The sequence below is a fragment of the Littorina saxatilis genome, linkage group LG6, assembly GCF_037325665.1.
Source record: "Littorina saxatilis isolate snail1 linkage group LG6, US_GU_Lsax_2.0, whole genome shotgun sequence".
Taxonomy (NCBI): Eukaryota; Metazoa; Mollusca; class Gastropoda; order Littorinimorpha; family Littorinidae; genus Littorina; species Littorina saxatilis.
Genome location: NC_090250.1, coordinates 32,932,193 through 32,946,881, shown reverse-complemented (window position 1 = coordinate 32,946,881; position 14,689 = coordinate 32,932,193). Strand labels below are relative to the sequence as shown.

At 39.6% G+C, this 14,689-nt stretch overlaps 1 protein-coding gene and 1 long non-coding RNA gene across 2 annotated transcripts in view; one reads left to right on the top strand and one right to left on the bottom strand.

The window, feature by feature from the left end:
• The first annotated feature begins 236 nt into the window (after positions 1 to 236).
• LOC138969042 (uncharacterized) lies at positions 237 to 2,893 on the top strand. Its single transcript, XR_011456356.1, has 3 exons — positions 237 to 749; positions 2,056 to 2,171; positions 2,753 to 2,893. It is a non-coding gene; the product is annotated as an uncharacterized lncRNA (long non-coding RNA).
• Positions 2,576 to 14,689, bottom strand: part of LOC138969041 (nudC domain-containing protein 2-like) — a 29,919-nt gene continuing 17,805 nt past the window's right edge. The window contains exons 4-7 of the transcript XR_011456355.1: positions 10,100 to 10,788; positions 8,780 to 8,890; positions 7,830 to 7,909; positions 2,576 to 7,025 (exon numbers count right to left, since the gene is read on the bottom strand). The gene's annotated coding sequence lies outside the window, so the exon portion shown is untranslated. The remainder of the gene's footprint in view (positions 7,026 to 7,829; positions 7,910 to 8,779; positions 8,891 to 10,099; positions 10,789 to 14,689) is intronic.

The window sequence follows — 14,689 nt, the reverse complement described above, 5'->3', positions numbered from 1 at the left end:
GGCAGCCGTCCTGGGTCGGAACGGGAACGGGACCTAGCACGGTTGTGTGGAATGGGGGTATAAGTTGTCCCAGACTCATGGAACATCCAAGTATTTGAAAACACGCGTGATGTTCTCCAAGTAGAAATCGTCGCCTGAAAAGTGACACGAACATTTTAAAAAGTTCCTGTTTCTGTCAGCTCAATAGTTACTAAGACGAAAAATTACCAAAAACAGATAAGGCAACGCGCGTTAAAGATAGGGTGTCCACGCCGCCATCTTGGAGAGTTTTCTGCCGAATTGGGCCGATTTGAAGATTTTGGGGAATCTAGTGTACCTTAATTAAGACGCACCTGGCTCGGTTTGCTCAATAAAGCACCAGAAGTATGCTAAATAATTAAATCAAAATGAGTAAATTGGCATTTGGTCGCGACCGAGCTCTCCACCATTTGAAGATTAAAATTGGCCGTCAAGACTGGTTTTCGCCTGCTGTCATGACAACTGGCAAAAAATGGCGGACGAACCGGACGTATCGCAAAGAGCTAGTTCATTTCTCAACGAAATTGAGTCCAGAATGAAAAGGAAACCAATGACAGAACCTGAACGGAAGCGACGCAGACGACACACTACAGCAGAACGCAAGAAGCGAACCATATTAATAGGATATCAATGGGAACGATGGATACAGGAGGCTGTAAAATGTTACAAACTTGTGTAACCGTTGGGGCAGAATCCGCCGATGAAGCGCTCGCAGAAATCCTGCTAGATTTGTAAGTACGACAATCCAAGTTCTTGTTGTGTAGATCTATACTTTTTCCTGGCCGAAGCCTCATTACATTTTTAATCAGTAATGCTTGCTGGTCCTGCCATTTCACGAAAATGGACCAGCCACTGTTTGTATGATGTATCCATGTGCACTTTCGTAAATTCCGTCACTTGACGAACTCAGAACTGTCATTTTCTTCACCGCGATACACAAGTTCATTGCGAAGATCTTCCTCAGTAAATCGTTCAGATTCCACGTACGATTTGTTGTCAAGAAACAACTCAAACGAAAGTTTCAAATCAAACTGTTAGGAGGGGGGGGGGGGGGGGGGGGGGGTGGGGGGGGGGGGGGGGTAACGCCAAGAACCTATCGCCAGGCGAGTCTAACATCACTTACAATGTATGGCTGTGCTTTGTGTACACGGGTGTATGAGACTGTCTAGCGCCACCATTGTTTCTGTTGCTATTTATAAACTATGACGTGGACATCATTTGTAAACATTGCCGAGCAGGATTTGTGCTCGGAACAGCTGATTCTGTGACGGTGTGCAGCCAAGAGGCATAAGTGAAACGGGAACAGTCATGAGGATGCAGACAGATTTTCAATACATTCATCATGTTCTCTTTTAGAAAATGAGAACAAAAAATAACAAGAGGAGAACTTGGAGAAGTAACAGGAGAATGTACGCAACAATAAGCTTTATTTTTAGGGGGATGAGTGTGTACGTGTTGGTGTGATTGTTCCTTTGTATATTTATCATTCATTTGTGTTTATACAGTGGATCCCACTTTTATAAGACCCCCCACTTTCAGACTCCTTTGACCTTCCATTTTAAGACATTGTTTATTCAGAATTTGTTTTCATAACCTCGTTAATTTACTCCCATTTAAAGACTCCCTCCTGTTCATGAACTGATTTTCTCAGATTTCATACTCATAGATCACATTCCTGTACTTATTTTTCAATATTCTTCCAGTGAGGTAAGCTGCATATAAAAAGGAATATATTACTCCCTGCTTCAATACTTGTATACATTTGTCAAATTATTCAGCCAGGAAGGTGTTACAATCTTTTGAGAAGTTGGCAGGAGGCGCTCCATGCTTTGACTGAAGGAGTTCTGTACCTCCCAACTATTATTAAATAAAATAGCAGGGGGCCTAAAATGTAGTCATACGCTCTTCATGGTTTCTTTGTGTAAATCATGTGGAGAAAATTACATCTTTACATAGCGTATGATATGTTATGTAATGTGTATGTGCACAGATGCATATATTCAAAAACTCACACATACCTTTCTTTTCATTTACCAGTTACTATGCGAAGACACAAGAACAGCAATCTTCTACATCTATCAAGGCAACTGGCGGACGACAACCAGTGATGCAGGAGTCAGATGTTTCTTAATTTCATCTGTAGAGGAGTCGGTGTAAGTCAATAAATCTATAATTTGCACATTGCTGTCTCTCAACCAAATGAAATGGAAGAGTGAATGATGTTTTATTGTGTGTGTGTGTGTCAGAGTGTGTGTGTGTGTGTGCCTGTGTTTTCATTTGTTATTTAGACTATGTAATTAGTTTCAAAGAAATACATGCCGTAGAATGAGTGCAGGTGAGTGGTCATATTTTTAATTTGTTTAGTTTTCTATCAAGATCATGTGTATATAATATTTATTTGTATAAGCAAATCGGCCGGGATTGCATAAGCTGCCATTGGTTTGAAAATAACTTGTCTCTTTCTTTATTATTGCGTTTTTGCGGAGAAACAAATGGTTACAGTTAGAGGACAAGACAATTATTATTATTAATAAATGAAACAACAAATGCACACAAATATACTCAATTGACAAGAGCATTGTTCAATTTTATTTGATGTAAATCTCAAGACCACAGCCACACATTCTCTCTGAACAGTTTAAGGGGGAAAAACATGAAACTAGTGTCTGGATTCTAAATTTCACTGTTTGAGAGATCTCAATAACCCAGAGCCATTGTTGTATTACTTCCACAGCTGCACCATGTTGTCAATAAGCACTCTTGGCTGCTGTCGTATGACCAGGGACCTAGGGTATGCAGTCATGGAGACCTGCTTTGAAGGCTCTACAAGATGAGCAAATGCTTCCTGAGAAACATCCCCAACTACTGAAATTTCAGGTACATATAATAACAGTTTTTGATCAGCAAAAAGGACACATTGTAACTCTTTCAGACTTTTTAGACTCGAATAAATGATAGTTCAAATTAAAGTTAAAATAAACATCAGTTCAGTCAAATTGTGGAAACTGTTAAAAAAATGTGAGTTGCGGGATAGATTGAATAAAAACTCTAAATGTAGAAAGTCTAGATAAATACAAAGAAAAAACATTTTTCCTGTGCTTCTTCAAAAATTCAAAAGCAGGGACTGTTTGTTCAAATTTGCTATGCTCTCTACCATCATCCTGAACTCAGGTCAAAATGAGTTCAGCTCATTCTCTCCCTGACAGGATGCCTTGAGTTTCCTTGTCTGGCAAACCGATATTTTTACATATTTAGAGCTTTATGTAATGTATTATAATTTACTAGTAATACCCGTGCTCCGCACGGGATTTTTTCTTCTTCATTAATTACAGAGTTAATTATGAATAAGCAACAACAAAAACGTGTTCAATGTGCAATGGCAAGCGCCTACAGAACAAAATGCCATACATTTATTTGAAGAGATAAAAAAAAGGGCACAGTGGTGGATTGGCCATGACTTGTGCAGTGACAACAGTAACATATTAAATTTAGAAGTAATTGCGACAAAGTTACCCCAAAAAAGCGCTAGCACACACAGAACAACAAAATGTGATAAAACATCAAACCTAAGAAAAGGAGCGTTCAATGTGCAATGAACTGCAAACCATTTACACAGCAGCAAACATGTGACGCTTTCTGAAATTTCGGTCAATGTAGTGATATTTTCTTTTTACCCGGCTCGGCGCTTCAATACACTTTCTTTGTTTTCTTGCATAGCTGCTCGCCATTAGTAATGCAAGAATCTACAGCTTGGTGAAGACAGACAGTTACGAAGGAAAGGCTAAATGCGGCCAAACAAAAAAAGTGGCTACATTGACCGAAATCTCAGAAAATATGACACATGTGACATGTGACTGGAGTGAAACAAACACATAAACACAGCATTAAATGAGCAAATAGTGTGCACAGTACAAAAAAAAGTTTGACACATTAGCAAATAGGAATGAAAAAGTAACCCAGTGGTAAATATACAGTGGGTTCTGTGAACAATAACAAATCATATAATTGGGAAAGAATAAAACAGCGTTAAATTGTGCCCTTTTCTTAGATTTCAGTCAATGTGGACAGTCTGAAAATTCAATCAATGTGACAAAATCATTTTGTCACGCTTCAAGTTCAACCAAGATGATGAATGCTAGTTAAAATGTGTAAAAGAATATATAACACCAATCATATAATTGGGAAAGATATCTCGTCGCAGTACCCCGACAGCTCGAGTCACCCACAATGAAACGTTTGTACGATTGACTGGACTTAAACAAATTAGCGGCTACATTGACATAAGTGAGGGACATAAATGTGCAAAAAAATTTGCCCAGAGAACAATAGTTGAACACATCACCATATATGTCTTGGGACGGGAAAAAAACAGCACTAAATGGAACAAAATTTGTACACTTCAGCAAACATGTGAGTGAAAAATAAAATGTTAACTCTTACACTGGTGCAATTCTGTAACACATGTTACATAGCCACTGGTGAATTAACAGAGAGAAAAATAACAAAAAACGGTCATAATATTATAGGTTTTCGCCTACATGGGAGGTAATCGGAACCGACCAAACAGACTCAGCCAGTAGCGCGACATGTGTCGTGACAACCAGGTGACAGTATACCGAAAGTAGCGCGACATATGTCGCGACAACCAGCCTCAGGGTTAAAATGTGAAATTGGTTCTGCGTTCTGCGAACAACAAAATGTTTACACATGCATTGTGCACAGAGAACAAAAGTTTACAGATCACCATGCATATAATCATATAATGGCATTATGATGGTTAGGCCTGAAGAAATACATTTGCTTTTGTTTAATATCTCTCTTGGGCTGCAAGCCAGCACAACATAATTAAAACATTTCATTTGCCGAATCAGCACCACCAAAACTGATAAATAGGACTAAGCATGGAATATTCACTGCAGGGGCTCTTTTTTATTTGTCATGCTGTGTGACACACGCGTTGCAGTTGTCACCATGTGTAGAGTTTAAGATGATGTGATTCCTATTCTTATAAAGACAAAGTCGATCTCCGTTACACCCTGCAAAAATGTACATGATTGCCCATATGGTCTTTGTTGATGTTCTTTGTCTCGTGACTTTATCGATATGTCGCAAAATGATTCCACAAAATTCAAAACAGGGATCAGATTTTACCCGCAACTACTGACTCGAGTAAATAGTGTGCACAGTACAAAAAAAAGTTTTACACATCAGCAAATAGGAATGAAAATGTAACCCAGTGGTAAATATACAGTGTAGGTTCTGTGAACAATAAGCAGATTCGAGATCGTCGATAATGATTTTTCATGTTTTTTTTGGTAATTTATAAATTACAAAGGAATTGATATGTAAGACAGTTTCAAGCGAGCTATTTTTCGCGGCTGTATTTACTGTGCAAACAACTCTAAATATGACAAAAGTGTCACGTGATAATCAACCGTTTGGTTTCGCCGCTCACTGGAGCAGACGATTTTTTCTGTAACCAGTTGACAGTGATGAAACCATATATTACGGTCTCCTTCCGGCAGCAGTCCCAAAATACAAAACGTCTCTTTCCGTGGCTGTGTCAGTTTCCAATGCGACACTGTCATTGGCACTGTCATTCTTGTGACGCTCGTCGCGTTTTCACCTGTTTTTGACCGAAACGTAGCACAGGATGCCGTTGAAAAGCCAAAGGTCTTCAGCTTTTGTTGATCTTTGGCAGTTTTATTTCGGTGGCATAATTCAATGCGCTTCGTCAAAATTTCTTAAACTGAAACCAAAAGCAGACGCAAGACTTATAGTCAGTTGGAGTTGTCTCCCGTACTCCTAACTTTAGTGTGCTGCAGACGGTTGTACCCAAACGGCTCATATCGCAAACGGTTTGGAATTCCCAAAAACGCAAGATCAGCACTACACGACTTCAGAGACGAGTTGCCCAGAGCGGTTCGCCACAGGTCGCTCGCAGTGCGAATGACAAAAAGCCGTTTCTTAGGGCAGTGTAGGAAAGCGCTCGCGAAGCACTCGGCGAGCGGCTTTGGTATATGCTCGCCCACCGCGTTATCCAAGATGGCGGCGGTGTTTACACTGCGATGCCGTGTAGCGTGTTTTGATCTTCTCGGCGTGGTTTTCGACGTGACCCGAGGGATCCACCGCTTTTCAAGGTTCAGGGACTACCCCAGCTAAATTTCCCATCATAACTACATTCTCTCTGACGATTTCACTGACCGAATCGTCTACTAGTTTAAGAAGTACAACTTTTTTCATATCTCGCAGCAATCGTGCTTTCTTCGTCGCCATCGTGAAGCGATTTGCCTCGTTGTGAGCCCGTTGCATAGACCAATCCAGAGCGACTTTTCTCAGTGCACCTGTAGGCGAGAGTGCTCGGTCAATTTTGGACAATGTGTATCTTGAATGGAAAATATCGAATATCACGCTGTCTGAAGGAATGGTGTTCTTATCGGAGAATGACAGCGCTCAGTTCAAAACGATAGGACATCAGACCGCCATGCTGCTATGTGAATCGGACATTTGAGCCTTTCAATCGGTCTATGCCTGACGCCTAACGACATCCCTGCCTAGGTTAGGAAAGGGGGGAGAAAATTGCTAACGCCCTGACCCAGGGTCGAACTCGCAACCTCTCGCTTTCGAGCGCAAGTGCGTTACCACCCGGCCACCCAGACTGGTTTATGTGATTTTTCTTTGGGGTGATCTAAACCTACGCTCTAAATTCACCTTTTCAACATGCATGACTTTTGACACAACTCTGTACTTAGCACAGGCGACGAGCATATATAGCCTGTGTACATTTTTTCCTTATGGCCTACACACATTAACTGTATCTGGCTATTTGGACTCGTTCTCCCAAATAACCATATTTGCACAAAATAAATTGTCTGTAAGCAGCATAGTGTTGTGTTTTATTGATGTCTCCCTCTTCTGCTTCTTCCAGGACGAGGGCGTCGCTTCTCTGGGACCAAGCAAGTGAAAGGAAACTCTCATCCAGCACCAACCACCAGTGCATCGAAATCCTGGAGTGTAAACAGAAAATCATCTTTCAGTGACAAAACTTGATTCAGATTTAAACATTAAAATTGTTAAAAAAGATATGCACCAAATTTAAGAAAATTGGAGAAAATAATGAGAAAGAAGAAATTGTAATTTATGTAATAGAGCGTGTCTTGGTGTGTGGGGAGGGGGGGGATATACACCTGTGACGGTACAGGCTTTCCAGTATGATAGAACAGAGTTGAGGCAGGTATATAAAACAGAAAGCAATTTAATATAGATTATATCGAACACAGAAGAACAAGAAGAAATGTACATGAGTGATGACACTGGTTAGTAAAACAAGACTGTCCTGGGACATTGTGAATATTTGTGTAGAGGCACCTGTAACATATCTTTAGCTTCTTGGAATGAATTGCACATGATTGTCTCTTGAGACACATATATACTATATGTCACCCTCTCCTTGAAATAATCTTCTAATACTTGATTATTTAAACATGTTGTTTTGCATCATATCCATTTTGTCAGAGGCGAGTTTTGCCTCATTTGTACACATTTCTCCAAGACATTTGAATTCTGGTACACCTTTCCTGTTCATAGCTCGTGCCCAGTGTACCCATGTACTGTACAGAAACCCTCTTTTTTATGCCCCCTTATTTGTAAGGTTACTTTCTCTGATTTATGTTTATAAACTGTTATTTTAACCCTATTCTCAGACAGAATTATTTCAGAGGTTTTTTTTAAAAATATTTTTATTGTGGCAACTGTCTGCTTGCACTTGCAGAGGATTTAGAGCAAATCTCACACAAGGATTAGGTACTTACTGTCATAAGGCCAGCATTCAGCTTCACAATTTAGAGGCTAGGGCTTGGAGTTTCTCCTGGCCTGGTTCCTGGATAAGTTTCTGGAAGTGGAAAGAATGTTATTTCACTTTTAAATCAGTCAATACCCATTTTTACAACTATGCCTGCTTGAACCAGGCATAAACGAGTCATAACACACCACTAACCTGAACGATGAGCAAAACTTGCAAAGTATTTCTTATGAACAATGGTGTGTTTTTTAAATTTTAAAGTGACTATTTCAAAAGAAAAGAAAGTACAGTTTTGTAAAGCACATTCATTTTTTTATATTGACAACGTGTGATTTTTCACACTTGCTTTTTTTTTATTGTTTGTAAATTTTACCTCATCTAATGTTCTCATATTACATCTAGCACATTTTCCCTTGAAACCTTAAACAATTCAGAGGAGAGAGTTTTGTTACAACCTGTACTTGTGTATTTCCTCACAGGATACATTCCATGTAAATTATAGGAAAGTATTCTGATGAATGTATAATAACAATGAATGGATCATTTTAATGACAGCAAAATAAACAATGATGTCACAAGGGTGTTGTCTATTGCATTTCTGTGTGTCTCACCATGTTATCAGGAATTTTTTTTACAAAAGGCATTCTTGCACGTAAAATTATATATCACACAACTGTGGTATATTGCTCTTCAGAGGAAACAAAATGTTGGTGGGCCCTTTTGACAGACAGATGCACAGCACACTTCTATCCTTGCCATAATTATAACTGTGAAATCCCCATTACACTCTTCACCCAAGAAAATAATATCTTCTGTTATTGTCATCAAAGTTCACCCTATTATTTCTTATATAACTATTTGTGCAAGTGCTATTGTCATTCATGATTCTGTGTATACATGCGTGTGTGAACCCGTGCATGGAAAGTACTAGGAAAAGGACTAAAACTAATCCTGATTTACCTTCAAATTGGTTCCTCAGCAGATCACTTTCTGTCCGCACCTCTTCCTCTCCTGCCGCCCTCTAGCACTAGTAAGGACAGCATGTTCTGCTGGAAGCGAAACTTCCATAGCCTAGACGGAACGAGAAGAGTTTACAGTTCTCATACTTCATCCTTACTCAATTTACAGTATCTGTATCAAACCTATTATCATCAAGAAAAGCTCACTTGACTTTGAAGAGCATGATTCATTCTCTATCGACTGCCCATTGAACAAATAAAATTCAGCTCTCATAAGCTTTACTAGTGCGAGTAGAATTTTTGCTTTTAAAATGGGTGTGATAATTAGTATTTTCTGTTCTACTCACTCTTGCAAGCAAAGCACACTTTTACTTTTAGTTTACTGTTGTGTTTATTCCAGTGGTATGAATTGTAGCTAAAAAAAAAAAATGCATCTATATATTATCAAAAGAGTAACAGTGCAAATGCCGAGTCTTATAATTATTTCAGAAGGCAAGTCCTTGATTTTCCAATCCATGATCTGCACACATTCACTGATTGAGCTATCGCCATATCGGAAAGACGTCAGCCAAAATTAACTTCCGATTGGATGTTTCTCCACGAATTTCAAGCGTTACAATGATCCAAAGTTCGATCAGCAGCACTTTGGAGGGGAGGGGAAAAGTCAGTATTAAGTTTGTGTGGGATAAACCATATGCAAAGCCGGCTGACGTCCTCGTTCTACTGCCTCTAGTAGCTGAAAACAAGTGATCTCATCGGCTACCAGTAAGTTCGTCACACGGTAGATTCGTCACGGGTGACGAAGTTACCGGCAGGGTGGGCGGGTGTTTATGCTTAGAGCTTATGCTTTCAGATGTTTGATTTGTGGGAGAGATTCAAGATTCACATTTTTAAGAGAGAGAGAGAGAGAGAGAGAATGAAAATGCCATTTTATATTGTGTACTTCACCTACTCAAAGAAAAAAGAGATACAAAATAAATACGCACAACATCACATATGCTCTGTGAAAGGATAGAGAGAGGGGGAGGGGGAGAGAGAAAGAGAGAGAGAGAGAGAGGGGGGAGAGAGAGAAGGTGCAAGGTTGTATTACCATTACATAACAGCCGCGCTCGGACTACTGTGGCGAAGTTAATGTGGCGAAGTTACCGGGGACCGGTGACGAATCTACCGTTTGACGAACTTACTCAGTTACTGGTATCCATCTCATCAGATCATACCAACCAAATGGTTCGAAATGACTCGCCTTACAGATTTCTGTTGTATTGAAAGCCCTATTTGATTATAAACAACATTTCCTGTGGTCTACAAATCCGACACTTACCTGGTCAGTCTCCAATTCGTCAAAACGTTCCCTGATAGTCGCCATGTTGTCTCGAATCAAGGGACATCACCCACGGAACACATCACAAGAGTGCATTTTCCTTTGATATTACGACAATTGATTCAACTTCCCAAACTTTTAATTCTGCAAAGTTAAGTTTGTCCTTCTGTGTGGTAACATTATTCGTCACGCAGAATCTTATGGTAAAGCTTTTAGGGCGATCTGAAGGCCTTTTACTGGCGGAGACTATATCTTTAATGTTTAAGAGAACATCTGGAACTTGATTATGAGGTATAATTTTTTTCACCAGAATGACGGCTGAATAAATTTGTAAGATTCAACAGGGGGATATGTAAACAAATCAACAATCACATTAATTATAAAGAAGACTGAAAGAGGAACAAAACGTTGAAGAACCACTGCCACTTGAACACACTTGAAGGACTTTTGCACTTTTTAATGTCTAGAACACATGTCTTTTAAACATAACGGCATGTCTCCGGTACTTAGGTGTGTCAATTGGATTTATTCGAAGGTCTTATGTACTCGCGATACTTCCAGAACACGTGTCACTTGAACATAGCGGGAGGCCGGGACAACAACGTGGAGTACAACATCTTCTACAACGCCACGCGCCACTCCTTCCACACTGACTGGAGGGGGAGGAAGCACCCCGAGCACGTCATTTCCTGGACAAGAGAACTCAACGTAGGACTAGAGATAATAATAATAATAATAATAAATGAGCATTTATATAGCGCAACATCATAACTTTACAATTATGCTCTTTGCGCTTGACACATTTAAAATTAAAACACAGTTATACAAGCATTTACATCTACATTCATAGTCAACAACGCTTAATTAAAAGCATACACCATCACACATACATTACAAAAGATTCTTCCACTAACTAAGTAATAAAAACATGAATAAAATAGGTAGTAAAAAACAAGGAAATACCAGCTGAATACCCTTAATCAAACAGAACATGTTATCAACAATGCTGCGTGGAACTGAAAGATACTGAAAACTGGAGTCTACCTCTTGTACTAGTGATAAGCTTCTTTTAAAATGAACTTTTTTTGTCCGTTTTAATGAGTGCTGAAGCCAGAAAATGGTAAAAATGATAATCTTCTTTTAAAGGGTACTTTTTGGTGTAAGTTTTAATGAGTGCTGAGGCCAGAAATAGGTAATGCAATAGGGCTTAACGGTTTAATTTAAAATATAACGACTGAAACTTGAGTATGAAGTAACGGACGTTTCAACCATAAGAAAAAGAGTGATGAAATTTCTTAGATTCTCTTCTGGATATGTCAACAAATCAACAATCAAATGATCACACAGGAAAAAACCCTCCGAAAGATGTTTTGTACTTTACTTCCAAAGTACATATTGGGATAATCAACGATTTTAGGTGCTATATTGACCGACTGATATTTCATTTAATAATGGCTTTGTTTTATTACGAGGTGGGTCTTTTGTCATGTATTTGCAGACTCTGCCTTACAAGACGGGAATATGGGCACAGAAGTACCCAACACTCGTCCACATTCTGGAGAACAACCCCAGAGACCCTGTTGGTGAGAACTTGATGGCTGCTGAGTATTCTAAAGCCGGAGGCCTTCTTTTCAAGCAGAATTAAAGTACATGAAGATCATTCCAGTAGTTTTCTTGGAATCGCTCGCTATCCCCCCCTCCCCACCCCCCCCGCACACACACACACACACACACACACACACACACACACATTATCAACCCTCGCGTCGATTCCTGGTCCATCTGAAAACATTTTGTCAACATTTGACTAAATGTGTAAAGAACAACAATAATGATGTACCGATAGATCGGAGTCGATAGATCGGAATTCGAATGAACATTTTGTTTTGTATATTATCAAAAGTTTCATAAACTTACATTATTGTTTTTAGAATACTGACAATGATATTGATGAAACCATATTGGTCTACTTTTTAACATTAAAGTTAATAACATCGTTAAAAAAGTTAAGTCTGACATCGACAAATCTCTTTTTGTTGATGACTTTCAAATTTCTGCCAAGGGAAAAACACTAGCTGGGGTTGAAAGGAATCTTCAGCTGTGTATATCCAAAATTCAAAATTGGGTACAGGAAAACGGGTTCAAATTTTCATTGGCTAAAACTGAATGTATCCATTTCCACAAGAAAAGAAATCAAGTTCTTCAGCCTTCTCTTTTTATAAACGCGCACAGAATAAAAGTTTCTAAACAAGTCAAATTTCTTGGACTGATTTTTGATAGCAATATTACTTTCCTACCCCACATCAAATATCTAAAAATAAAATGCCAAAAAGGACTCAACATCCTGAAAGTCATAAGTCACTCGGACTGGGGGGCTGACAGAGCAACATTCTTACGTCTGTACCGTTCTCTTGTCCGTCCACAGTTGGACTACGGTTGTATTGTTTACGGATCAGCCAAAAGAAATATCCTCAAAGTTTTGGATCCAATCCATCACCAGGGTCTGAGAATTGTTTGGGTGCTTTCCGCACAACACCAGTAGATAGTTTGTATGCTGAGTCTGGCTCGAGAACCTCCTTTGGAGATCCGTAGACTTCGGCTCTTTATGAACTATTACCTAAAGCTAAAAGCAAACCCTGAAAATCCTGCCCATGAATGTGTTACTTTGAAGGACAAATTTCTTTCCAAACCTAACGAAACACCAACTTTTGGCATACGTATGCTTTCTGAGTGTGAAAAGGCTGTCATAGATATTGACTCTGTTTGTGACGATCCTTTGACCACAAACACTCCACCCTGGAAATTGGAAAACCCAACCGTAAATTTTTCCCTAACCTCTTTCAAGAAGAATGTAACTTCAGACACTGTCTTTCGGCAGCTCTTTTTACAGCAATGTTCCAAATTTATACACAGAGCATGAATTTATCTTCACTGATGGCTCTCTAAAGGATGATTCAGCTGCAGCTGCAGCAGTTTCTAGCAAGAAATTACAACACCCACTTCAGCTACGGCTTCCTAACGGTTCGTCGGTATATTCGGCGGAACTTAGGGCCATCATCGTGGCATTGAAATTAATCTATCAGTCGACACATTCGTCTTTTCTGATTGTATCGGACTCGCTCTCAGCTCTTGAAGCTATTTCATCCAGAAAGTTCACTCATCCTTTTTTAATCGACATTCACGACCTTCACACAAAGCTTATTTCTGAAGGCAAGATTATACATTTTATGTGGGCGCCCAGTCATACGGGCATACAAGGTAACGAAATTGCCGCTGACAAGGCAGCAAAAAGGGCTCTGGAGATGGCGGTTCCACCGCTTCCTGAACAATCAGTCCCTTTCACCGACCTTCGTCGAAAGACCCTTTTTTTTACAGTGTAAAACTATGGCAAGACCGTTGGTCTGCCTGCAAAGAAAATAAACTCTACAAGATACGTCCTGAGCTATCAAAGCCCTTGCCTTTGATAGCTTCAAATAGAAAAGAAGAGAGTATTTTGGCTAGGTTGCACACTGGTCACACTTATGTGACTCATGTGCACCTGCTCAAAAGAGATGAAGCACCATGGTGCGACGCCTGTGATAATAGCTTTTCTGTGATACATTTCCTCACTGAATGCAATGATTTATATGATTTGCGAGTAAAGTATTTTGACTCCTCTATTTGAAACAGATTTTTATAGAGACCAGCTCTACAGCTCTCTTTGGATATTTAAAGGCAGAGTAAGCCTCCCGTAAACCATCACAGATACGGTCAGGCTTTTACACACAGTACAAACACCATTTCATTTAAACACTCACCAATTGAGAACATCCTAGGTGCCCTCCGTAAAGAGCGAACAATTTTCAAAGAATTTATTTTTGCGTGGTTTATCTTACCCCTGAGCCATCGTGAACCCGTGTGATCCAGTTTTCCCTTTTCACAATGCAGTCGTCATAGTTAGTCATTTGAATGCGACTCGACGTGAGCTTATCTACAATAGCACGTTTTTTTATGCACGAAACAACGGCTGTGGTTCACAAGAACTCTAGCGATGGCTTTTGACTGTTGAGAGGAACGGCGATTTGCACTGATAAACCGGCCGTCGTCTGCTACGACCCTTGCGTGACCCTGCTTCCGGGCTTTTCTTTTTTTAAACTTTCACAACTTCGAATTGTTCTGATCTTGTCTTGATGAAAAACGAATTCTTTTATGATTAAAGATAGTTTGTGTAACAAGCTGTCAATTTATTATTTAGATTTTAAAAGTTAGGTCTAGCGCAAAAACGAGGCGCCGTTGTTGTTAACGGAACAAGTCTACGAAAATAAATTCTTTGAAAATGTCTCACGCTCGACAGAAAGCAGCCAGGATGTTCCCGTTCGGTGAGCGTTCAAATGGAAGTATGCTTGTACTGTATTTAGACGCTCGGGGAGCTCTGTGATGGTTTACGGGAGGCTTACTGTGCCTTTAAGGGAGTCTGGCCTTTATTTTAAGATTTGAATTTTAAAGTTCATTGACACGTAGGGTTTCGACTTAACTTTTGTGTTCCCTTCGGGTAACGTTCCTGACTTTGTTTTTTGACTTTGTTTTTAAAATTGGTTTAATTTAAAGTTG